General features: G+C 48.7%; 1 pseudogene; it reads right to left on the minus strand.

Moving 5' to 3' along the window:
• LOC139825464 (uncharacterized) overlaps positions 1 to 26,213 on the minus strand; it is a 347,351-nt pseudogene that overhangs the window by 315,349 nt on the left and 5,789 nt on the right.

Raw genomic sequence — 26,213 nt, forward strand, 5'->3', positions numbered from 1 at the left:
GTAATTATAGCTATTTGAAAGGTTGGTTCTACGATTTCTGAATTAAGCAAGCTACCAAAACACTCAGCTCAGGGTTGCCTGCAGCTAATCCCGTGGATTTCACGCTCTGAGACAATGTTCAGCAAACAGAATGGGAAACGTCCGATTGACTTTGCTACCAACAGTCAAAACCAACTTGGTCCCACAGAGAGAAGTTCCCTAGCACAATGTTTAAGTCCTGATTCCAGACCCTTCTGACACATCCCCCTTTTGGCTGACATCTCCCATGCTCACTGATTTTTCTTTTGTTTTTAAAGGAAAGTGCAACTATAGGGAGCAAGTAGAGGATGGGAGATGCTCCCTTAAGTTTTCTGGGACTCTACTTTGGCCAGTCCTCACCACAGTATGAGAAAGAGAATGGTTTCACATGATGATAAGCAAGAACCACATGACTTCCCTGTGGACACTGCTTTAAAGCCAAATCAAGCCAAGAAGCACTAGGACCCTTCCAAATACCCAAGTTCTTAATGAAAAATAACTTGTGGAGTGGGCTCAGGTCTAGGCTGACACATCAGGAGGCTGAAAAGCTTTCTCTTTGGGATCTGCCGGAATTATTTTCCAAGAGATAGAGAGTTGATACAGGAAATACAATAAAAATCAAATCAAAATCAGATGAAAACCAGATCTGACCAACACGATACAGGCAGGAGCGTCACTTTGCCCACCTCGCCCTGCTGGTTCTCTGAGCTTAAGCCAATGATGCTCAGGGCTTCCAGGGGCAAGGAGGATCATGTGCAGCACAACCCAGCGCAGCACAGCTGGGCTGGACAGTGGCAGGTGTCCCCATGCCCTCACCACGGGTGACACAATCACTCATCAGATGGTACCTTGTTCTGAGGGTGTCCAGGCAAATGGGCAGGTACTTATCAAACAAAACGGTCAGGTTGGCTCTTTCGGACCGGATCTCTCGCCTGTCGATCCAGCTGCTCACTGGAGGATTCCAGCCCAGATCCGACGGGTTGATGTACAGGATCCCTTTAGGCCCAGGGTAAGAGAGAACATATAGTAAAGACATAGCAGAAACTGTTCCTTTCTTCCAGCAGAGTTTACCAGGTACTTTCACACAACTAAAACCCTATCAAATATGACGGGACGTCCCATTACCTGCCCCCTTTTCCTGCCCCACTGCAGAGTAGAAACATGAACAGTGAAGAAACTTCACCCTTGAAACCACGGCGCTTTTCATGACCTTGCCCTAAATTCAGAACATTGTCTTGTCTGAGCAGTTTCATTGCTCTGGGCCCCATTTCCCCATGTGTAAAACTAGGGGACACCTCCATTCCCTTCTCCCATACTTCATGCACTTCTTCAGAAGATCAAGAACTCTTTGAGACAGATACTGTCCTTCTCCTCATAAAGTCCATCCAAAGGGCTTTGCACAACAGGAGCACTCAGCAACGCTGAAGCCATGATCACCCACCAACAGTCAGAGTGCTCTGGGTAAATCTCCAGGATGATGACAGCTCCACATGTGCATTTGGGGTCAGGATCCTCAGTTTGTCTGTCAGAAACCTGCCCTGTCCACCCACGGCCGCTGTGATCTCAGGTTGGGTACTTGCAACAGGAGTCAAGTTGGCCAACAGAAGACTGGTTAATGGCACTAGATCCTCCTGGGTTCACGGCAAATCCCAGTGCGGAGCTCAGGCCAGGACTCACCCGCTCGGGACACGGTTGCTGGGGTGGCTGTGCGCAGGTGGCTGATCTCAAACACCAACCGCATCGTTGGGTTCAGAGGGATTCTCTCATTGCTCGCCAGGGTCAGCACCTGCATTGGGCAGACAGACAGACAGAATGACATCTTCCCCAGGAACAGGAATGAAAAGCATTCAGCACTTTGCACTAAAAAGCTTGGTTGCTGCCAGCACAGTTCCTTGAGGGAATGCAGCTGATTTCCAGCAGGTAGTAGAACTGTCTTCCATGACTCAAAGGAACAGCACTCCCTTCGAGCGGCGGAAAAAGGTGTGGAATTATGACCCCACCCTATTTTTGAAGGGCCTGGAGTTACAATCAGGACATCTGTGATTATCCATGAGCCCAGTTCCAGGAAGGGAAATTACAATGAAACCATGATTTGAGCTATTTCCCCTCATGCACCATTTTCTATATGTGATATTGTTTGGTGTATCTGAAGAAACACAACCGCATTATTCTAGGAGGTGTTATTTCAGCATCTGCATTTTTAGGCTGAACCATGCCATGCAGTCAAAGAATATCTCCTTCTTTAACTTATATTCATTACCTTATTATCATCCATCACAGTATTAAGAGACTCAATCCACATTGGATCAATATCTCCATCTAGTACCATCCACTTGGGACCGTCATGCGTGATGTTGGCCAGCTCTCGCATGATTGATGAAAACAGGCCTGGGAGGGTGACAGGAAGATGGTGATGAACACTGAACTTGACACCTGCTCTAACGGTTTTCTCCAGCAACACAGTAAAAATTACTCTAATTAATGCTTTCCTCTCAAACATGCAAAACTCTATGTGCCTATACGTAAATATTACTATATCACAATACGGTTCTAGTTTGCTTTAAAGTGAAAAAAGGGTTATCAGTTATCACTACTGAAAATGATTGCAGACCTACGCACGAGCTTCATTCCCACCGAGAATCATAAGGGATAAGAAAAATGTAGAGTAGCTACTCAAAGGCAAAAGGCGGCATGAGTTATACAATGCAGAGAAAACCACCTGAATATGCCTAGGAAATCCTTATAAATATTTTTTTGTGGCTCAAAGTATATCAGGGCAATCAAGATGCATTAAACGCTGGGTCATGGCTTTAGTGAGACTGAGGGGAGAACAAGCACAGAATGACATTGAATGACAGAACAAAATGTTGGTAAAATCAAGGAGAGAGAGGATACAGAGTCTCAAGGGGAGTAAATAATGAATGTTAAGAAGACCACGAAGGCTGGGAATAGAGCAGCAGCACTGCAGAGCAAATGAAAACTCCACAAAACTACTGCTCTCCTCTACATGTGAAAATACCTCGGGAGATGCTGGTCTTCATGAAAAAACATCAGGCAAACATTAAAAAAAAGCCTCTCTTCCAGTGAATTGTGACAAGGACTCTTTTTTTTTTTCTTTTTTTCTCCAGGACAAGCTATTTCTTTGTGATCCAGATCAGGAACAGCTAGTGGCACCATCTGACTGAAGACAAAGCTTGTGCTCAGCAAATGCAGAACGGCTCACCTGGAACAGGTGTGCGATCCCGAGACTGGGTCAACAAAAATAACGCTTCAGCGCCTCTGCCTCCAGCCAGTTCCTTACGTGTTGGACACGCGCCTTGGGAACCACTCCGACATTATTAGCATCAGAAACAGTTGCTGTCTCAGGGCATCAGGGCTTCCCTCGGATACACCGCGGCAGCGGGGAGAGGAAAGCGCCTCTGTCCTGACCTTGTGCAGCCACAGCACACGGCTCTCTTGGGGTTTAAAAGAAGAGTTTTGTTCTGCAAAGAACACTTTTGGGATTCCCATATGGGACCTTTTACCACCTAACATGTAGGACCTTCTCAACTTCTGATAATGTGACAGGATAAAACTGGGGAGCGGAAAAGCAGGGGCTGATCTGTAAGGGAACAGGTCACCTCTTGCTAGGCTGTGGTGAAGATTGCCTTGCTGGTCTTTGACAACATGAAACAACATTTTCAGGAATGGTTACTGCAGAAAATATCTGCCTTGAAAGCTCAGGGAGGAGTGCCACTATTTCATTTAAACCATCGCAGGCCAGAAACCACTGGACAGTCACCTGTAAAATGTCCCTCCTGCTGTTCGGTGTCACCGCTGCCCTCGATCTGCAGCCACTGCTGCAGCCGGTCTGCACAGTTCAGGCTGTACCCTGCACCTCCCTCTGCCACTTTGATTTAGGCTCCCTAATTACAATTAGAAAGAAATTAACCTGGCATTGGAGCAAAGCAGGGGGTCGGGAAGGGTCCATGGCGGGGCCAGGGGAGGTGGGTGGCAGCTCATCTGCTGCTGTGGATGATTCATGGTAATGTCTTCCCTCACCTCCCCCACACCTCCCCAACCCGCCGCACACGTAAATCGAAGCTGCCTTTATGTATCAGTCACAACCCAACATTTCCACTCCAGATTTTCTGTAATCTTCCAGCAAGTTTGAAATGTTCCTCAGGAGTAAGCAGGATCAACAGCTTGGCAAACGCTGGTGCGCTGCAGAGATCGGGCAGCCATACTGAGTGGAAAAACTGACGTTAAGGCTGCTGTGCGTGCTATCAGCAATGAAAACCTGGGGATGGGACATTTTTTGGGGTCCCAGTGCACACCACAGTGCAGGAGGGACATCTCTTCCATCACTGGTCCAGCCAACTCCCAAAAACTGCCTGCCCCACTTAGGAACTGGTAAGTGTTGGTATTAATGGGCATTAAAATTATTCTTAGGGCAATAGGATCAAGTAGGCTTATGCTATATTTCCCATGTGAAGATCAAAGAGCTAAAACATCCTGTGTATCCTTTCAACAACAAACTGTCATGTGGCTGTAGGCAGCAGACAAGCACCTGGGCTCTCAGACCTGCACATGAAGAACCAGTCACCCTGCTGCTGCTCGGGAAATTCATTAAAAATACCCGTCTTTATCTACATATTTCAGACATGAAATGACATTTACCGTCTTTCCATTCTCTTGTTGCTGGGTTAATGATGCCAAAGAGCTCATCATTGGTGACTGCCTTGGGGTTGAGGTCTGTCCAGACAGGACGTCGCTTCATTATCTGCTAAGTCCTGTTCAGGGATCTCATCACCTGAGACTTGCCCGTGCCCGCGTTACCCACCACGAAGACAGAGTGCCGGACCGTCAGCAACTCCTCCAGCTGCACCACCTGAGAAAAACACTCCCAAATTTTAGACAAAGATGCCAAACTGAAGTTCAGGTCTATAAAATAGGTCCCACTGGGCCACCTCTTTAGAAAGACGTGACCCTGAGACACAAGCAGATTTGACAATTGAGTTTGGTCCAGCCACTCTAATCACAATGGGTGAAATCCTCAGCCTGCAGATAAACTTTCAGCGCTGTTTATACTTGACAACCACCACCTGATGAGGCCCTGCTCTCCAGGGGCTACACTTTCATGAGCCTACAAAAGTTGGCCCCTTTGGAAGCCCAGAGACTGATCCAGTGCTGACTTCAGGAGCAGGTGCAACTGCCTCAGACCCAGCACAGCTGACTGCCCTCCAGCGAGATCTGCCTGCAAGGACAATGCTGTGCAGAGCTCTCTTTGTAGAAGCAAAGCTGTTTGAGAAAACCCAAATGATTTGATGGCGATGTGGGTGTAGCAGAAGATCTCTTGGTCTTACTTTGAGCACAAAGTTGTCCTCAGCCTGCAGCCGGAGGTCCAGCACAGCCTGCCTCACAAACGACTCAAAATTCAGGTCACGCTTCCGAGGCACATCCAGTGCGGGGAATAGATCCCCAATCAGCCCCATAAACACCGGCACATCATCCGTCACAATCTTGGGGATGTTGAAGTCACGAAGAGAGCGCATCAGAACCCGGTCTTCGGGTCGCTCTGGGTCATCTCGCTTGAGGGAGCCAGCAACAACTAGCACTGACTTAATGGCACGCAAGCCCCAGTCGTAGTGATCCTACACCAGAGGAAGAAAAAAAAAGAGGCATGAGTTTATGCTTAGACAGTACCATGTAGGGTGAAGAACCACCATTCCCAAACTGCCAGACTAGTAAGCAATGAAAATACATCTAAATCTGTTATTTGCATTGTGGCCAGAGACCTTCTCCAGCCTGAGTGACCTGGTTTCCATCTCAGTAGGTGAGATTCCCGTCAGGGACAGTATTAAAGAGTCAAATAATTCAGCTGTTCAGACCATCACATGGGCTCACAGTTGGCAGTAAGACAGCAGCAGGATTTGCACTCCAGAGACCAAAGCGATTTGTTTCACCTAAATCATAAAGCACCTATAGCAAGGCCAGCCAGCCCCCTGCATCTGCAGGAGCCACCAAGGTGAAAGGCTTGTGAGTCCATTATGAGGCCCCAAAGACCCAAGTTTCTCCACCCTGCCCATCACAAGATGACAAGCCTGTTTGGTCTCAGAGGAGGTCCAGGAATAAGGGGTCAGTAAAGACATTGCTGAAAAAGTACCACAAAACGGCATGAGAAGAACTCTCAAGCCAACAAACAACTGTTCATATTTCTGTCCTGTTAACACCCTCCAGAGCACAGCTCGACAGCTGACTGCTCTGTGTGGGAGGCCATGGCTTCCACCAGGCCCCTCAAGGCACAGCACCAAGTTTCTGCGACAGAGCATATCCCACCCAGCCTCATGCTGGCACAGCCAAGATCAGGTTTGTATCATCAGGAATCCTGATTCAGGTCTCCTCTGGACCCAGCTTCGATCTACACAAATAATGACAAGGAAAAATCTGATTTGCTTTGCACTGACAGTAACTCTAACAAGACCTGGAACCAGCCTAAGGCTGAACTCAGAGAGGGACACCATAAACCCTTTGCAGGCAGGAGAATCAATAGGAAGAGACTGGAAAGCAAAAGGTCACTGAATACTACCCCAAACATGGTGTCATTTAAACTCACTGAAAGGTCTCCCATTAATGCAGCTGGTCAAATGCTTTTGTCCCTGCAGATGCTCCAGTAAAGCAGTCTGGAAATTTTATTGCTCCGATGATCACCAACCCTCTCCTCCCCCAGCAGCCAGTGCAAATGCAGCCATTAAATAAAAGCTGTGAAACGTCAGCCATGGAGCTGAGCAGCACAGTGCCATGTTTCTGCTGATTTTGGAGATTCATCATACCACTCAGCCACAGAACCAGGCTCACCTGCTTGGACAGGAGCTCTTTGCAGAGTTGGTAGAGAGTAATGAACTTCCTGGCTAACACCCGGGCCTCGATGAATCCCTCAGCCACCAACATAATTTCACAGATCAGCTCAAAGTCTGGCACAACCATCGCACACGGCCTAAAATGACAGGTGAGGAGGCATTGCAGAACAAGTATTTCTTGACTACAGGTCTTACAGGCAGCGCATTTGCAGCTTCATCTTCTAGGCCTTCTTTTATGAGCCAGGTCACCCTCTGCCTTCCCCACGACAAGGGACAGAGCTCCTTTGCCCTGCCTGTGCGTGCCCAGACCCAGGCCTGTTGTGCAAGGCTTAAACTACCTGCGAATGCCCTGTGCAAGTGAATTCCCCAAGGACATGAGGTCGAGCCTGGATGTTCCAAAAGACAGTTTCTGCCAGGTCACAAACCCTGACCTGGACTCACCTGAAGAGAGCTTTTAAATTCTCAGGTAGCTCTGTTCGCCCTGCGTAACCAGGGTTCATGGTGATGAAAATGCCTACTGATGGTACTAAGTTGATGTCTTCTCCAAGAAAATGGAAGGATTTCTTCTTCTCCCGTATTGCATCCTGCACGCTCTTCACCTAGAAATCAAGACAGTACTATAGTATCAGCGTTCACTTATGAAAAACACATCAGACAACGGTGCTTCCTTCGTTACTCTTGGCCTCGTGACAAATGGGGCTAATCACTGTTTTATTTTTTACCGGCAGCATAAAGCTTTATACACTGTTTGGAGTACATCAGCATGGCAATATCAATTTCCCATCTCAGTCAAACTCTGGCAAAGCAGAAAAAAGAGCTGAAGAGAGTGGAAAGTCAAAATGCAAAGGAGTTGCAAGACTTCACACCTTTGCTCCATGAGACAATGATGAACGTGGGTCAGGAAGAGCAACTCAGGAGCGGGAAATGTCCCCAGCACTGCCTGCATTCACCTTGGCTTTTGACATCACCTGTGGGACACTGCTCAGCACATCTCACAGCAAAAACACCACCAAAGGCTCCACCATCTCTGAACCAGCCAGCCCAGCAGAGGTCTGATGTGTGAGAGAGACACAGGGCAGTACAGGTATCCACAACACAGCCAACACCCAAACGCACTCCCCAAAGTCTATCACAATATGGGCCCATTATTCCCTTTACCCATCTCACCTCTCCCCACACAGCGTTGCTCTTCAGGACATCCCAAAACCCTCCTGTGCCTGCTCCGTTCCCTGACCAGGCCCAGAGAAGGGGTAGCACCTCCCAATAAGCTTGGCCTCAGCTCAGTTGTAAACTGACCACTTGATATCACTTTTAAAGATTTTGGGACATCAGATGTTTGATTTAAAACCAAAACCAGAAGGCAGAAGCTGTAAAACCTCTCCTAACACCTTCACTCACTAATATTATATTGTTTTTTATATTTGCCTGACTGCAGCTTTGTTCTGCTCGTTCCTCTCCTTCCGAAGAGTTCACCTCTCTGCAAACAGCACCTCAGCGAGGGGCAAATCTCTCTCTATTCACCGCTCTAACCTCACTACTGTTTGCCACCTCAAAGTAAAGCAATTAATCGAATTTTTCCCTGTAAGGAACCATATCGACATCAGCTGCATGAGTAAGACAGCCAATTAAACATCGCCATGGTAACACTCCTAATAGCAGCCAGGAGACACCATGATGGAATGACGGCCGTGCCGCTTTCTTCAGCTGCCACGCTCCAGCCAGGAGCGAGGGAACCATTAGCAGTTGAGTCATTCCTGGGCTTCTTTTGTTCAGCTTCCCTTTTTATTTCAAGATCCTCAAAGACTTTTTTTCAATGACAACTTTAAACTAGGACCTGACGGAAGAGAAATTGAGAGGGAATGATACATAAACTCTTGTACCTGCCTGGGGCTTCTCTGGGATGCCACATAAGGTACCAATTATGAGTGAAACAGATGAGAAGAATGAGGAGTTCATGGAGGGGTTAAGAACAATGTCTTTGACCGAAACATTTACAGAAGTGTAGAAACTTCTGAGCTTTATATCTTTCTATAACACTGAGCCCAAAAGGGAGTCCAGGAACAATTCAGCACCTCAATCAGATATTAGGATCCTAAAACACGCACTCAGCTGACAGTTGGATCCTGAAGAACTTGGGCACTTTGGCACCTCAGTTTTCTGCACTGAAGCCCCCCAAGGCTTCCCCTGTATAAAATAATGCCAGGTTTCCTCATGGGCTGGTAAGAGGAGGGGAAGGAGGACGCGAAGTGACAGATTATATATATAAGCACGAGAGCACAGGACTTTCTGGCACGATGGGGAGGCCAGTCTCCCTTCCAGCCCTTCTCCAGGGATGCTGCTGCGCTTCACACGAGACTCACCAACACAATGCACTGAGCAGCTAAACTACAGAGGAGATGAGAAACCATTCGCCAGGGGAAACACCCATGCCCAGCTGGGCACCGCTCCAATAGCTCTGTCCCAGGTTTAATCCCACGGTGTCAGGGTACCCTGGGCAAGCGCGTCAGCAAGGGCCGCAGATCTGCCCCAGATTCCAGCTCCCGAGTGTCACCAGCTGACACTGGCTTTTGGGAGCACCACGGGGCTGCACACATTCCTCCAAGGAATGGTGCCAGTTGGCCAGGAATACCTTCCAAAGCCACTTGGCAGAGCTGTCGTTACAGACACCAGAACTAAATCCACAGCCATATAGTTTTGGAGACAGGTTAAGAAAATTAATCCTGAATGTATTCCCATTTCCTGAGTATGACACACAACCTGTGCCTGACCAGGGGTGATAAGGAACCCCCAGAAGTCCAGCGGATCTGCCCCAAACACCCCTCTTCCCCTCTGTGAAAATTATTCCCTACATTGCAGACTGAGCAGCCGCAAGTCAAGGCAGCTTCTCTGTCTTGAAACAATGTGCTGCAATTATCTCACAGCAGATTAACGACACGAGTGCTTTCCTGAGGAGGAACAGGTACAGAGCCATGGTGCGTAGTGGTCTGGGAAAAGATGCTACAAAGAATTGTCTTGGCACAAATGCTGTAACTGGGGCAAGAAAAGTGACAAATATCTTTGCAGCACGTAACTGCGACATCTTGACAGTGCTGTGATATTCATGTGATTAATCTTGAGATCTAATCCCACACCTGCCTATACACAGAACTGAAACCGGCAATATGCAATTGCCATTTTTACCCTTGCTCCAAAGACTGCAGAATGGCTCTGCTCTGTTTGTATTTATTTATGAGTGTTTCTCCACTCACCTGTACAGCAACCACAGAAAGGACCTCAACTGAGATCCTGTTAAATTCATCAAAACAGCCCCAGGCTCCCGTCTGGGAAAGGCCTTTGTAAATATTCCCACAAGACTGGAAAAACAGAACAAAAACAAAGATTACAAGAGTGAAATCATAAATGGAATCAACTACAGCAAAAAATTGATTTTATTTCCCAGCCTGTTTATTTATAGCAATTTACAGTCTATTGTGGGTATTTAGAAAAGTGCATGGAAACAGCAGGCACAACTCAATTATAATATTTATAGCTCTGCGCAGCTTGCCACTTTATCTGCTAATTGCACTTTCTCGATATATCTGTGCACCAGTTTCATTTAAAGGTCACTTGTGCTGAATCACTGATGGTCCCGTTTCCTGGGAGAGCCCATAAGCTAAATGAAATATGATCCGAGGCTACCAAAATCACTGTACCGTGCCAGACTGGCAGAGAGCAAGACTCAGCCTAATGATTCAGTGCTCTGTAGCGGCTGAAGGTTCACTATGTTTTGGGTTTATTCTGGGAGAGGATCCTGAGAAAACCAGGACAGGTCCCTCCCCGTGCCAGGGGCTGCCAGGCCGCGAGCACGCCGAGAAGAAACGACCAGGGTCCAACTATCAGCACAGCCTTGGTCTCAACTGAACAGACCAACATTTTTGAAGAATTACACATGAAATCTAACTCCAGAAAGGAAGGGAAATGCATAATGAGGCAGAGAAGATAGTTCGGGTCTCTGCCTCCTGAAGAACCTTGTGCAAATCTTAGAGAAGGAACGGGAGGAGAAGGAAAAGGCATTCAGCTTAAAGGAGTGTAGCAGGGATTTGGAGAGAGGTGATCGCAGAATCGCAGCCTGGTGGGGCTGAAGGGACCTCTGCAGATCCTCCAGTCCAAGCCCTGCTCACGCAGGGTCACAGAGCAGATCACACAGGTGGGTCCAGGCGGGTTTCAATGTCTCACAGAAGGAGACTCCACACCCGCTCTGGGCAGCCTGGGCCAGGCTCTGGCACCTCCCAGCAAACAAGTTTCTGCTCATGTTCAGATGGAGCCTCCTGTGTTTCAGTCTGTGCCCGTTGTCCCTCGCCCTGGCGCTGGGCACCACTGAACAGAGTCTGGTCCATCCTCTGACACCCACCCTGAGATATTGATCCCATTGATCAGATCCCTCTCAGCTTCTCTTCTCCAGCTCAACAGCTCCAGCTCTCTCAGTCTCTCCTCACAAGAAAGAAGCTCCAGACCCCTCAGCATCTTTGTAGCCCACTGCTGGACTCTGTGCAGTTATTCCTTCTTAAACTGGGGAGCCCAGAACTGGACACAACTCCAGATGTGGCATCACCAGGGCAGAGCAGAGCGGAAGGAACAACCTCCCTTGACCTGCTGGTCATACCTCTCCTAATGCACCCCAGGTACCATTGGATTACTCTCATCCTTCAGGTTTGCTCGGGCCCTGAGCATCCCCAGCCCCATGTGACCGCACTGCAGCCGAGGTGGGAGCCATACCTTGTAGTCCATCTGCTCGGAGCAGTTAAACACGTACACCATGATGCCCAGGGCTCGCCCCAAATCTTTCGTAGTCTCCGTCTTGCCAGTGCCCGCAGGGCCTGCAGGTGCTCCGCTCATGGTCAGGTGCAGTGACTGGGTCAGGGTGATGTAACATCTGTCACAGTGAATGATGAATGAAAAAAGGAAATATGTCCAATAGGTCAACTGTGGGCTGCAGGGCAATAGCACTAGAGCATTGCACTCAGCAGAGCCTCTCCTCTGAAAAGCTGTACGTGAGCAGGGGTCATGTCTGAGCTGAAAGCCTTCTTGGCATTAATTACCACCTCTGCTCAGCTCTGTTTTCTCCAAGAGATACTCATCTTCCACCAAGGTCTGCCCAAACCTCTTCATGTCCAGCTTGTGTTCTCTCTGGATCCTCATACAACTCATGGATATTGGGCACATCTCAGGCAGCATGAGAAAAGGACAGCTTTTCTGGAAGACCTGTCACTGACAGAAACCTGCTCAGGTGGCCTATGAGTGAACCCAACTCAAAGCTGCAGCAAGTCCCAAAGTTTCTCCATCATGTTGATGATGGACACTGGGGTGGTGTCCACATGTGAGTATCTATACTACCTGTATAAGCCACAGAGGTGTAGTCAATATAGCCAACAAAACCTGATGATACCTGGGGGCTTGACGCAGCTGACTAACACAGGTGACTAGAGCCACCTGAGATGCTCTTGGTTGCTGAAATGTCACATAGGGTGGAGAGATATGACAAGGGGTCCATAGGAGACTTTTACACTTCTGGATTGGCAGCTGGAAGCCAGGTGGGACAACACAGAGTATCTCAAGTAAGCCTAGGTGTCCCCACTGAGGCAACCAGGTAGATGTCTGCTTCAAGATGGGATGAAAGCTCTCTAGACTCACCAGCTTTATGGACTGTGGACATCTTGTGCACAGGAAGACACCCACAAGTGTTTTAATGTGTGAGCTGAATCCCACCCAGGGATCTGATGTACAAATTCCCCAGAGGGTACCACCAAAAACCAGATAAGAGTTAGAGCTCGACCACTGGAGTGCTGGGACATGGAGACAGAACAAGAGGGATACAGGTGTCTGAACTAAATCCATCTTTGGTTGGCATCTCTCTCTCTACCTGTGTGGCAAAGCCCAGCTATGACATTGTGTCCCAGGGACTTACCTGTCGGTCAGCGGAGTGATCACAGGCCGAGGGGTATTGCCAAGGTATTCACAGGAGTACAGGAACTGGGCGTCACAGATGTTGGCAAAGCAGTGCCGTTCCTCATCTGACCATCTGTGCCGGAGCTGTGACAGCCAAATGAAGGCCTGGGCATTGTCCACCTGCAACACACCCACAAACACCATCACAGGAAGGCCGGGGATGCCAAACACATGCAGCTCGGGGGCCAAAATAGCGACTGCTATAAAATGTTCATGGGGGATGACTGGTCCTCACTGCAAGGCAGGTGTGGTGAGGAAGGCCGCCTCCTTGCAATGCGGTGAGAAATGTCACCTCCCCATCTCCCATCAGTAAAGGGGAGGAACCAAATTAGTGACCACATTGGTGGGAGAGGAAAAAATTAATGGCCAAGAGAAAGAGCCTTACAAAAAGACTCCTGAATAGATTTAAGAAGCAGCAAGTCATGAAGAAGGTCTCATAACGCAACCAGAGTGAGAGAAGGAGCAGAGGCCATCTAGACAAGGAAGAGGTTGCAGACAGCACCACGGAAACAGACTGGGGACAGGTGGACAAAGACAGGCATGGCCAGCGCTCTCTGCACAACCAGCAGGCAGGTCCAGATGCATCACTTCACGCCAGGCTGGACCGAGGCACCACTGAGCCCAGCTGAGCCTTGAAGACAGAAACCCTGTGAGCAGCCTGGCTGCCTCTGAGATGACACAGATGAGGGAAGAGCCACAACCCAATACATTCAGGGCATCTTCCCACCCACCTGCAAGGCTAAACACTTGGCATGGTGCCAGGGACAGGGGAGTAGTGTGGGAGAGGTGTTGCAGGAGAAGGGAGTCCCACATAAGTCCCTGTGGCCCCACACCAGACAAAGGACGCTACAAAGAACAAAGCTTGAATGCTTTTTCTTACTTTCTAAAGTCAAAACTGAGACTGAGTCCAGCAGCCTCCCAACACAGCACCATCATCCACCAGCACATGTCTTGGCACCAGGACGCAGTGCCGCGCTCTCACTCCTGGTGTGAATCTGCAGCAACTACAAGTTGGTGTTGCAGGGCCATGACACAGCACAGCTCTGCAGGCTTACAGGGGCTTTCTGCACACTTACTACAAACATTGTAGAAATAAATTTAGTCATACGTCTCCCACTGAGACCGGCAGTGATCTGAATGGCCAGTGGTTGGGCCCCCTGAAGCCCCCTCTCCAGCACCCACAGAACTGTGCTGAACTGCCAACACCAACCTTCTGTGCTATCATCTTTGCCACCACATCCCGAGCATGCACGTCGATGGTGCAAATGGTCATGATTTTCTGTCTGTCGCCCTTGGAGAGCTGCCCGATCAGCATGGTAACGAGGGTGTTCAGCTGGGTCACTTGCTTCTTGTGATATTCCTTCATCGCATTCTCGTAGCCTTCCTCCACCCTGGCAAAGGCAATCCCAACCTCGGTTGTCCACCAGATCTGGGTGCAGCAAAGCGCCACCTAGGGAAATAGGCTGGTTCAGTATCAGGGAAAATACCAAAGCTTCCTTATGTTCAAGAGTGTCGGATCCACAGGGAGATCAAGGATGAAACATCCGTGACATGAAATTAAGTATTTTTTCATACAGCAGTCACAGCAGACAGTACAACAAGGATCTGCTCCATGACATTCATTTAAAACACCATATCAGTGATAGACACATTTAGCAGCTAGTTATAAGTAAATCAGCACCTTTCACATGCCTGACACAGCAGAGGAGGAAGAGTTGGAGACCACGAGGTTGTCAGAGGTGCATCTGAGGGGCTCTTCACTCTTATCAGGCCTCACCACTTTGCCTTCCTGCTGCACCTCTCACTGCTCTGGCTGTACAGACTGCACTGCCCAAGCCCCTGGGCTCTGTCACCCAACCAAGAGCCCCAACCAGAGCATGGAGCTCAGCCTGAAAACTCCATCAGGAGACCGCCAGGATAAAGGACAACTCATCCTCCCTCTCTCCTGGATAGCAAGGTGGAGGCCAGAAACATGCCTGTCCACAGCTGCTGAAAGAAGGGAAGGGCAGGACTGATGGGGAACCCAAGAGCTACCTTTCCACGAGCCAGCCTGAGTGGTGATAAGAAGCAGTGGCAGATACCTGGGCAGGATAGTCAAAGAGCCATTGTTCCCTTGGTTTTTCCTCATAAGCCATGACGGCTTCTGTCATCTCATCTCTCACAGTAGCCCTCATGCTGTCTAGTACATGACTGAGCCAGACTTCAACCTGGAAAAGAGATTAAATCCCAGTAACACATTTGCTCTTCTTAAGTGCCTTTGGTAATTAGTGAAGATAGGAAATGAGGCAAGCATCTCAGTTCTCTTTAGACTGGACATGAGGGAAAGGTTCTTCACCCAGAGGTGCTGGACACTGAACAGGCTCCCAGGGAGGTGTCACAGCCCCAACCTGACAGTGTTCAAGGAGAGACTGGACAACGTCCTCAGACACACGGGGTGACCTGTGGGGTTGTCACTGCAGGGACAGGACTTGGACTCCATGATCCTGGTGGGTCCCTTCCAGCTCAGGACATTCTATGAGTTAACCAAACCTCACAGCCTCCTTCAGACTGGGTAGATTTGGCTAATTCTGGTACTGTAGGATTAGCATCTACTTCCAGACACCAAGAACAGAAGACAGATTTTTTTCTTGAACTCTAGCTACAGGAGGAACCAAAATGAACTCCGTCAATGAATAATTTGGTCAGGTGTGTTCCACCTCCAGGCCATGACAGAATCCCTGGTGGGATGTGGGCAGTCTGCCAGCAGCAGAAGAAAGATGCTGCCAAACTTGGGAACACAATTCCTGCTGAATTTCATATTTCACAGGCAAAGCCCTCAACAAGAAGACAGACTGAACGCAGCAAGCTCCATCGCTGGGGAGCTCAGTAGCCGGTATTACGTACTTTAGCTTCCTGTAATAGACCATGCAGAAAGGTGAAACTACCAGGATAGATAAGCTGAGCAGTAGCTTGATTCTTACATTTCATACTTTCACTCGTGGTATGAAATAATGAAGACTTGAGAAACAGGTAAAAGGCCTTCTCCTGCCAAACACACCCGTGCAGAGGTACTATGGAATAGCTTAGTCTCTTTTCAGTCTGCATCCCCTCCCTCACCGAGGATATTTGTAGCAAGCTTTAAGACTAACCTTCAAAAGGTCTTAGAAAAAATCAAATTAAAAACCTAGTCAGAAAAATGGCACAGCTCTTTCTCTCACAGTGGACTGCGACATCCACGTCCCCCCTTAGTGAGGACCTATCCAGAGTGACACGAAAGGTTGTGGTGTAAGGAGGTACTAAATCACCACCTCTTCCAGCTTTTCTCACGCACCAAGGGAGAGCAGTGAAGCTCTGTGACGTCTTGGCAAGGGATCTCACACGAGGGGCAGGGGAGCAGACTCCACCGGACAGTTTTGATAGACAAGGACTTCCCTCTCACCTGCCCACTGCAGTCACAGGGCTCGCTGAAGCTGACGTACTCCTCCTCTCTACTGTACATTCCCAGGCCAACCTTGGTTGGCTTTTGCTCAGAGTCCAGCTGGAATTTCATCCTGGCCAAGCTGTCAAAGAGTTTGGAAAGATGACGTTGCACCTGCAAAACGGGTTGTGTAAATAAAGCAACCGAGATAGGACGAGCGGAATGAAGATCACTATACATGTCACAAGCAAAATCATGTTAACAAAATATCTTGGATATTTAGGTAGCACCACATCTTCTCAAATGTGGCCAACATACTGCCAACAAAAGCCTCTTGCTGTCTCTTGTAATACTTCCACCTATTTCTACGTAATTTAGAAAACAGACATGCCTTAATAAATCATGTTTCTCCATTGGGAAATCTTCCATACAGAGCAAAAGCATAGAAAACATTGAAACACCTCATGACTCCTACCCCAAATTTCCCTACATGTAGTGATGAGAAGTCTGTAGCCATTTCTCCACCTCATCCTATTCTCAGCACAACGTGGAGTTTTCTTCACTATGAACTTTCCTGTTTTTCCACTACTAGAAACTGATTTTGTGCTAGTGAAATATCCTAAATTCTCTTTCATGGAGAAGAAAGATCTTTATTTCTGCCTAAGACCTATGATAAACAGCCCAGACCTCCTATAGAACAACCATGTTCACCAAAAGCACTCTTCCAGAAGGAAAAGAATAATTCAGTTCTTTCCTGTTCACCTCCATCTGAGTCTGCAAAGCCAACAGGGAGATGCTGTGGGCTCTCAACATCAGCATCTGCCTGCTGGGAGCTGAGCAGGTCACCAGCACTTCTTCCAGACCACTGCGTAACACACAACTGCATCACTGCGCGCCCCACGCCAATGAAGGTGAGATTCTCCTAGGATTGACGTCCCCACAGAAAGGGGAAGCTCCCAAAGCAGTCCCAGACAGGAGCTGCCTCTCTCAATTACAGCAGAGAGGTAGAAAAACTCCCATAGGGGAGATGAGAAATGAGGGAAAGGGACCTGGGGGTCCTGGGGACAGCAGGGTGACCATGAGCCAGCACTGGGCCCTTGTGGCCAGGAAGCCAATGGTACCTGGGGTGGGTTAGAAGGGGGTGGTCAGTAGGTCAGAGAGGCTCTCCTGCCCCTCTGCTCTGCCCTGGGGAGACCACATCTGGAATATTGTGTCCAGTTGTGGCCCCTCAGCTCCAGAAGGACAGGGAACTGCTGGAGAGAGTCCAGCGCAGCCACCAAGATGCTGAAGGGAGTGGAGCATCTCCCGTGTGAGGAAAGGCTGAGGGAGCTGGGGCTCTGGAGCTGGAGAAGAGGAGACAGAGGGGGGACTCATTCATGTTTACAGATATATAAAGGGGGAGTGTCAGGAGGATGGAGCCAGGCTCTCCTCGGTGACAACCAGTGACAGGACAAGGGGGAATGGGTTCAAACTGGAACACAGGAGGTTTCACTTAAATTTGAGAAGAAACTTCTTCTCAGTGAGGGTGTCAGAGCCTGGCCCAGGCTGCCCAGGGAGGTTGTGGAGTCTCCTTCTGTGCAGACATTCAAACCCGCCTGGACACCTTCCTGTGGAACCTCAGCTGGGTGTTCCTGCTCCATGGGGGGATTGCACTGGATGAGCTTTCCAGGTCCCTTCAACCCCTGACATTCTGGGATTCTGCGTGAGATGCCCAATGCTCTGATGCTTTCAGAGAAGGAAGGGTGGAGGTGGATTTGTCCATCTAATTCTGACTCACTGACTCACAAAGAACTACAACCCTCCCTCTCATGAGCTGTGCTGCAAGTGGACGCAGCTTCTCACACACATACAAGCAGGGCCAAACCCTGGGAGGTGCTAAGTGACTCTGAGAAGCACAGGGCACTCAGCATCCCCCCAGATCACAGAATCATTTTGGGTGGAAGAAACCCTCAGGATCAAGTCCAGCCATACCCTAGCTCTGGCACTAATCCATGTCCCTAAGAACCTCGTCTAAATGTCTTTTAAACCCCTCCAGGGACGGTGACTCCAGCACTGCCCTGGGCAGCCTGTTCCCATGCCCCACAGCCCTTTCTGGGAAGAATTTTTTTACAATATCCAATCTGAACCTCCCCTGGCACAACTTGAGGCCATTAAGCGTATCTTGAGGCCATAAGCTTCTCTCTTTTCAAACCGTAAGTAAACCGTAGAAACTTTTTCTTACATGTAGAAGCTTCTGGTCACAAATCCCCAGCTGCCCCTTCCCAGACCCTGTCCAGTCTGGAGGGTTCGGACACAACCCCAGCACTTGCTGCGATCCTGCTGCCAGAGCCCGAGCGCACCTGAATCTGCACAAGTTCAGCACCCAGTTCACGAGGATAATGTCATTGTGTATTTAATCCTCCTTTAGGAATCATCAGACTTTGAAACTACATTGGGAAGGCTGAGAGTGTATCTATGTATGATACTGCTTGACATATACTTTGATTTTCCTGCAAATACTTTTGAATAACAGAAAACACCAGGAATTTCTTCTTACTCAACAGAGCATTTCAACACAGTATCTTTGCTTCCTGTGTTTTTTTTTTCCTCTTCATTTTAAATATCAATCAACTATGTATTTATGATACTCTGTGGGCTGAAATCACCCAGCAGCAGACACAGATAGAAGCAGCGTTAAAGGTTAGAGGTAAACAACAGCATTTCCAAATACACATGCAAACCTGCTCCATTCCTGTGCTCACATCAATACTGAAAATGGTGGAAAGCCTGAAGAAAGTGAAAATACTCGCTACCAAAAGACAGAATTAGGACTTTGTTCATCATCCAACACTCGCCTTTTGCTGTGAACGTTTTGACTGGTTTTATGCACCAACCTCTGAATAAAAGATGCGTCCCAAACAAGGCCAAGCAGAGCTGTGCAGGGGTGGGTGGCAACCCAAGGAAGTCCTGCCTTGGCCACAGCCACTGTCTGACCACCAGCTGTCTTACCTCTTCCAGGCTGTGTTCTGCTCTTCCCCTGTAAACAGGCCATCCCAAAGACCTTTGCATGGGGGAAGGAAGAAGTGGCTGACTAGCAGATGTCTCCTCTGCCTAAAAACAGAGACGTCTCCAAGCCCTCGGTTGTCAACACTGTCACATTTGAACGATCGGTCTGTGGCTCTTTCAACAACAGATGCTGTTTGCTGGCATCCCAGCTTGGGGAACCAAGCTCAGCAACAAGTTTTGGCTGAGATCCTCAAGAAATGGTTTCCCCCAACCTCACTGTATCCCAGCAGAAACAAACCCACTGTTTTTATGGTATCAAGAACATAGCTCTGCTCTGTGCAGTGCTTTCAGAACCATCTGCAAGCATCACCAGGGACAGATGGGACAACATACAGTGTGCGCATTGCCTTTCAGAGACGACAGATGAAGGCCAGCAGTGAAAGAGTTATTGTTAATCCAAGTGAGGGTGGGAGAAAAGGCACTCAAGAAAGGATAAGCTACAGCTGAGTCCCTAGACAGCATCTTCCACCCTGACATTACTGACAGCTGGAAAATGTGAAGGTGACATAGTGCAAGGCTTACCAGCTGTGGGTTGGTGCCATTGGAAAGAATATCCAATAAATCTGCTGAAGAAACAAAGTAAAATCTGGGAAAGGCCAATCTTTTCATGTCCAAATATTCAGCCAAAGCCTTCTCACACAGGGACAACCTGGGGAGAAGAGCAGAAAAATAGAGCCCAGGACAGGCGGGTGAATATCCTTTAATGTGTCGTGCTACAGTTTGGGTTATCGAGCAGATTCTCCCCTCCCATGGGGAAATGCCAGACATGAGCTGAGCCTGCAGGCTGGTCCTTTACAGCATTTTCCAAATAGATAACAAAGCACATAGTAACTCATAGATCTCTCTCCACTCCCAAGGGTCAAACAGACAAAGAGTCAGAGAATCCTCACCAAAAAGCAGAAACACAGGTGGAAGAAGAGGCTAGAAAGGCTTTGCAGTCTGACTTACTGTTTTAGACAAGCTCTCAACTGCCACAGGTGATTTCACACTAGGATGAAAGTTTCCAAAACTGCTTTTATTCTAATGAGCACATTTTAAAGTCTGATTCAAACCTACTCAGCTTTTTGTGCTTGTGAAGCCTGAAAAGAAACTTGTTTGCTCCGTTCTAAAACGAATCTCTCAGTGTTTACATGTTAAACTGCTGCTGAGCTTTCAAAGTTCATAAATAACATGCAGTTAGTCCTCTGTGGGGAACACGGGCCTTATCTGTTTAGGAAGTAAAATTAGATCTCTATTTTAAATGGATAGTTATTACTGACACAACAGCTATCACGTTAACTTGTTAGGTGTGTTCCAGGTAGAGTAGCTCATATGTTAGGTGAGAACTGTATCCATCTCTGGACATTAAGGTCTTTCTCAGGGAGTTTAGTTATACCATCTGTGAAGGGTACACACACAAAGATAATTTTGTTAATTAAAGCACATGGGATCAGCTCTGCTGCAGATATCCCTGCTTGGACTGCTAAATAGATATTTAAGACACCAAATTTGGGGTGGCAGTGAGGCCACATGTTATTAAAACCAACTGAGCGCCTAGCTTTGTATGTGTGCAAATCAATATTCAAGATAAGAGTTTGCACATACGCAAAGCCAGAATCCACCTTGGGGGCTTCAGGGTGATGGATCATGAATAAAAAGACTCAATGTGTGAATGCAAAGAACGCACAGTCCAGAAGGAAAGCCTTGGAGCACAGGTTAAACCAACTTATTAGAGCTGATCCCAGTCTCTGACAAAATCCTGGGACTGAAGTTGTACCTACCTACTCTGAATGTCCTCCAGTTGTTGGGACAGACCTGGTTTATTGGTGGCCTCAACCACATTTGGGGTTTTCTGAGTTTCATAGGCCAGTTCTTTAAAGTCCGCATCAATCCCTTCAAAGCGTTTGGAGTCCTAAAAAGCAACACAAACATGTTCATGGTAAAACATGGATTTTGTGCTAAAGGTCTCCATCCTCTGGGTGCTGTCTTTGGGTTGAGGGGAAAACCTTCTGTCCAGTGCAGACAGGGACCCCTCCACCATTCCAGAATGGCTCTTCCACTGACTTGCCTGAAACTAGTCTGCAAACAGGCACTTGCCTTCTTGTCACTGTATCCCAAAGGGGTTGTGGATAAAGCGCTCCATGCAGGAGGCAATGTCTAGGACCAACCATTTTCATGGGATTTAATTCCCCTTGGAAAACCTCATAAATCTCTCTCTCCCATGTCCAGGTGAAGTACCAAGTTTCCCTGGCTGCAGCAGCAGGAGATGCTCCCACACCGTGGAAAGGCTACCAGCCTCATGTGAGTGCACTCCTCCCCTCCTGCTACAGCACAGGAATCCCAACACCCATCCACAAAACGGGTATGATGACTCTTGTAGAGGAGAGCCCTTCCTTGCCTTCAATGAGGGTATGGAAACCCCATGTCAGCACCGGAGGCCCACGTCAACAATTATGCTCCATATCTAACAGGGACTCTGAATTTCTGGAGCTAAACACTGAAGAATAAAGCAAGCTATGTTCAAAACATCTCTGCTCCTCCCTTCTTCCCAGGTCAGGCCTCCTAAGTGAGGCGGGACACTGAACAAGTGTTCCAAGCAGTCCAGGCAACACTTCCACGCTACCCTGTGTTCAGCCCCAGGAGCAAGGCTCCATCTGGAAGGTTGAGCCCTCCCTACACTCACGCCACAGATCCAGCTCCAGGTGAGCATCCCACAGCCTGTCAGCACATCCCCCCAGCCCTGGATGCATCCTGAGGGTGCTCAGCTACAGAGACTTTGAGCTTCAGTCTTTCTTTTACGGAAGAGAAGCTGCTGACTGAGCCACCTGTGTCCCTGGAGCCAAGAGGGCCCCGTGTCCTGGTGCATCCAGCACAGCACGGCCAGCCGGGCAGGGAGGGGATTGTCCCGCTCTGCTCTGTGCTGGGGCGGCCTCACCTGCAGCATTCACTGTGTGCAGGGCTGGGGACACAGGAGAAAAGGAGATAAAGCTACTGGAGGGTGTCCAGAGGAGGGACATGAACTTGGTGAAGGGTTCGGAGGGGAAACCGTATGAGGAGCGGCTGAAGTCCCTGGGTTTGCTCAGCTGGAGCAGAGCAGACTGAGGGCAGAGCTCATGGGGCTGCAGGTTCCTCAGCAGGAGCAGGAGGGGCAGGGCTGAGCTCTTCTCTGTGACAGTGACAGAGCCCAGGGAATGGCAGAAGATGTGCCAGGGAGGGCAGTGGGACATGAGGAAAAGGTTCTTCACCCAGAGGTGCTGGACACTGAACAGGCTCCCAGGGAGGGGTCACAGCCCCAACCTGACAGTGTTCAAGGAGAGACTGGGCAATGTCCTCAGACACACGGTGTGAACTGTGGGGTTGTCATTGCAGGGACAGGAGTTGGACTTGACAATCCTGATGGGTCCTTCCAAGTCAGGACATCCTATGGTTCTATGGTTCATACCACTGCCAGACAGCTACTGAGATGCAGACAGCTGCCCAGCAGGATGCAAATGTAAATCATGATGCAATTTCATACATGACATTAGATAGCTCCTGGATATTAAGAGCTTGCTGGCACATGGTACAGCCTCAGGGCACTGGTTATCAGCACCTGTATATATTGCCCAGTGAGCGAGGTGTGCCCAGATTCACAGAATCATTTAGCTGGAGGAGACCATTGAGATCACTGAGTCCAACCATAACCTAAATCTAGTACTAAACCATGTTCCTCATCTATACATCTTCCAGGGATGGTGACTCCAGCACTGCCCTGGGCAGCCTGTTCCAATGCCCCACAGCCCTTTGGGGAAGAAATTGTTCCCCAGATCCAACCTCAACCTCCCCTGGCGCAACTTGAGGCCGTTTCCTCTGCTCCTGGCGCTTGTTCCTGGGGAGCAGAGCCCGACCCCCCCTGGCTCCAAGCTCCCTTCAGGCAGTTCAGAGATCAGAAGGTCTCCCCTCAGCTCCTGTTCTCCAGCTGAACCCCCCAGGTCCCTCAGCCGCTCCCATCACACTTGTGCTCCAGCCCCTCACCAGCTCCATTCCCTTCTCTCAACTTGCTCCAGCACCACAAGGGCTTTCTTGGTGTGAGGGGCCAAAAACTGCCCCCAGGACACTCAGCACAGCGTGCTCTCTGAAGCAGATGGAGGAACAGTCCAAGCAGAGCAGAGTGCAGGGTTGGAGACAGAACAGTGTGTTGTCCAGGGGTCAATGGGCTGCGCACATCCCCTCGTGGGTGTTCGTCCCACAGTGGTGCTGTCAGCGATGCTGCTCGTGAACAGGGACGGGGGTCACACAGCCAACTGTGGGTCACTCGTGAGTGAAAGGCAGGTTCCTCCACAGGGCTGCGAGTGGTCCAGCGGGGCCAGGAACAAGCTTGGAAGATTTTCTAAATAATCAAGAGAATAGGGAATAAGACTGGAAGCTGGACTCAAAGACAGCCCTGAGGAGGTCACAACCCTGAGGAGGGCATCAGTGACAACTCTGCTCAATTTTCTGAAGCTGAAGTGGGAGAAGAGCTGCTCTCCTGCTGCACCAGCACTGGAGGCAGGGAAGCGGATACTGCAAAGCTGCCTGGTCCAGCTCTGATTTGACAATTTGCACCATCTGAGTAATTATCTCCGTCTTCTCCCCTCCAAGGAAAGAGGGAACATGCCTGTATCACTGAAGGAAGCCAGCAGCCTCCTGCTCAGCCTCCAGGAACTCTGCATCTGCTGTGCAATGGTGGAGGGGAGGAAAAACAGTTTCTCAGCAGGGTTCAGGCACAACCAACAGTACAAAAACATCCTGGGGCAACACTGGGGAAACTGCTGTAGCATTAAGGGAGCCTCCAAGAAAGCAATGCAGCAAGAGAACAGTCCTGCTTGGGGGAACACGGCAATATAGACAACCTTCTTCTGTGTAATGGAGGCTCTTCTTCAACGCTTTCCACACAGGAAAAATAGGATTTGGGATTTCATACCTTAGGAAGCTGTGCCCGTATATCTTCTGAGCCTATGAATATGCTCTCCAAGTGAGACCACGTACGCTGCACTTCGAACCAGAGAGAAATGACGGAATCTGTTGTGGACAGCTTCCTCTGCCATATGGACACTTCCTCCAAGAAGAAAGCAATACATTTGGATGTCATTAAATTCTGCAGCTGCACCTGGTTGTCTTCTAAAGTTTCTATGAGTTCCTCGTCTGACTTCAGCAACGGGATGTTCGTCCGGGGGTGAGGCTCATACTGAAACTCCATGGTGCTCCAACTCATTTTTAGCTCCTTCAGGACTTTCTCCATACTCATTTCTCGTACCGCTTTGTCCACAATGCCACGAACCTCATCCTCAAAGTTATGGAGGTTGAGCTTCAGGAGGTCAGCCAGCGTGGTGTCCGAGTCCATCACAAACCTCACACCCGTCACCTGCATCAGCTGATTCCAGTGCCTTTCCCTAATGGCGGGATTTTGAAGTTCTGCCACAGCTTTCAGGGCCGTCAGCATGTTCTTCACCTTGCTGTCCAGCCCAGTGAAAGCATCCCACGCCCTCACCTCCTTATCCAAATTCCGAATCTCTCTTGCAAACTTTTTACACTCCAGATCCATGTTTTCCACGTTAATATCCGCCCATTTGGTGGTCTGCCAGTCATCAAGGCAAGTGCCCACAAGGGAGATCATATCCCAGAGCTCTTTGAGAAGACACAGCTCCTTTCGGCACTGCTTCAGTTGTTTATAGTCTGGCACTATGACTTCAAACAGACCAGCTGATTCATAAATCGAGGTCATGGCTGACTCCATTTGTTTAATGTCAATGTGCTTTGTATCCAGCAGTTGATAAGGCTTTTTGGTGTCAAACCTAGAAAGAAATGTTTATTCTTCATAAGTGATATTGTAACAACTTCTAAAGAAAACATAAAACGAATGGTGCCTCTGAGACACAAAGCAGACATGATACATCTATAGTACCCATTGATGGTGCAGCCACATGGCACTGCTGACAACCCCTTTAAGCAATATTGTGCACTCAGCATCCAGATTGAATCTCTTGCTAACACCTTACAGTGTTTGCAGGGACAAAACACCCAGGGCATAACAGATACAACACCGTGAGCAGGTAGGAAATGTATGCAAGGGTTCAAGAACACATCCTCAGGACACTCCGAGATGATCCCATGAAGCTTTTCTTCCTCAGGGCTTCTCTGATGTTATAATTTCACTGTACCTGAATGGTGCTTCTTTCCGAAATCGCTCTCTGAATCTGTGTTGCTCAACATCAAACGCCGCACAGCTCTTGCGCACAACTGTCATTTCGTTCGCCTGCAGAGGAGCCACATGCTGCTTCACAGCTATCGCCAGCTTCTTTATATTGTTCCATTTTTCTGGCAGCTCCTGCAAGCAAAATTTAAATGACGGTAGGCAGTATTTGCTATTTGATATAAGATGTGACTGATCTGTTTATGGACAATCACAGAACAGGAAAAGCAACAGATTCCATGCCTAAAACTGCAAGGAAGTTTTGTTGTGATGCAAAAGCTAAACACAATTTGGGATAAAACTTATCAGTTATCCACAATTTTGAAGACGAATGAAGACTGAGACTTTAAAACTGACTGCTCTGATTGCAAAAACATGTTAAATAACTTCAGAAGAAGGGTCCCAGACCAGATCCTGGGCTCCCAGGATGGCTCAGTGGTTGAGAGAGCACAGTTCTCCTGACACCGAGCCCAGCGGGACCCAGAGCTGGCTGGAGGCAGGAGGGTGGGCTGAGGATGCAAGTTCATCAGATCGTCCGGCTTCCCAGAGCTAATTAAGAAACAGAGCCTGGGAAATTTCCAGCCAGCTCTTAGAGCAGAAGATATTATGCCAGAAGGACTTCTACAGAGCTTTCTGGGGCAAATCCCTCCAGCCTGCCTGTATAATATTAGTACTAAATAAGACAGTTTCTTTCTCAGGACTGCATCCAAGCTGCTGGTGCACAGCACTGCTAACAATC

The sequence above is a fragment of the Patagioenas fasciata genome, unplaced genomic scaffold (assembly GCF_037038585.1).
Source record: "Patagioenas fasciata isolate bPatFas1 unplaced genomic scaffold, bPatFas1.hap1 Unplaced_1, whole genome shotgun sequence".
Lineage (NCBI taxonomy): Eukaryota > Metazoa > Chordata > Aves > Columbiformes > Columbidae > Patagioenas > Patagioenas fasciata.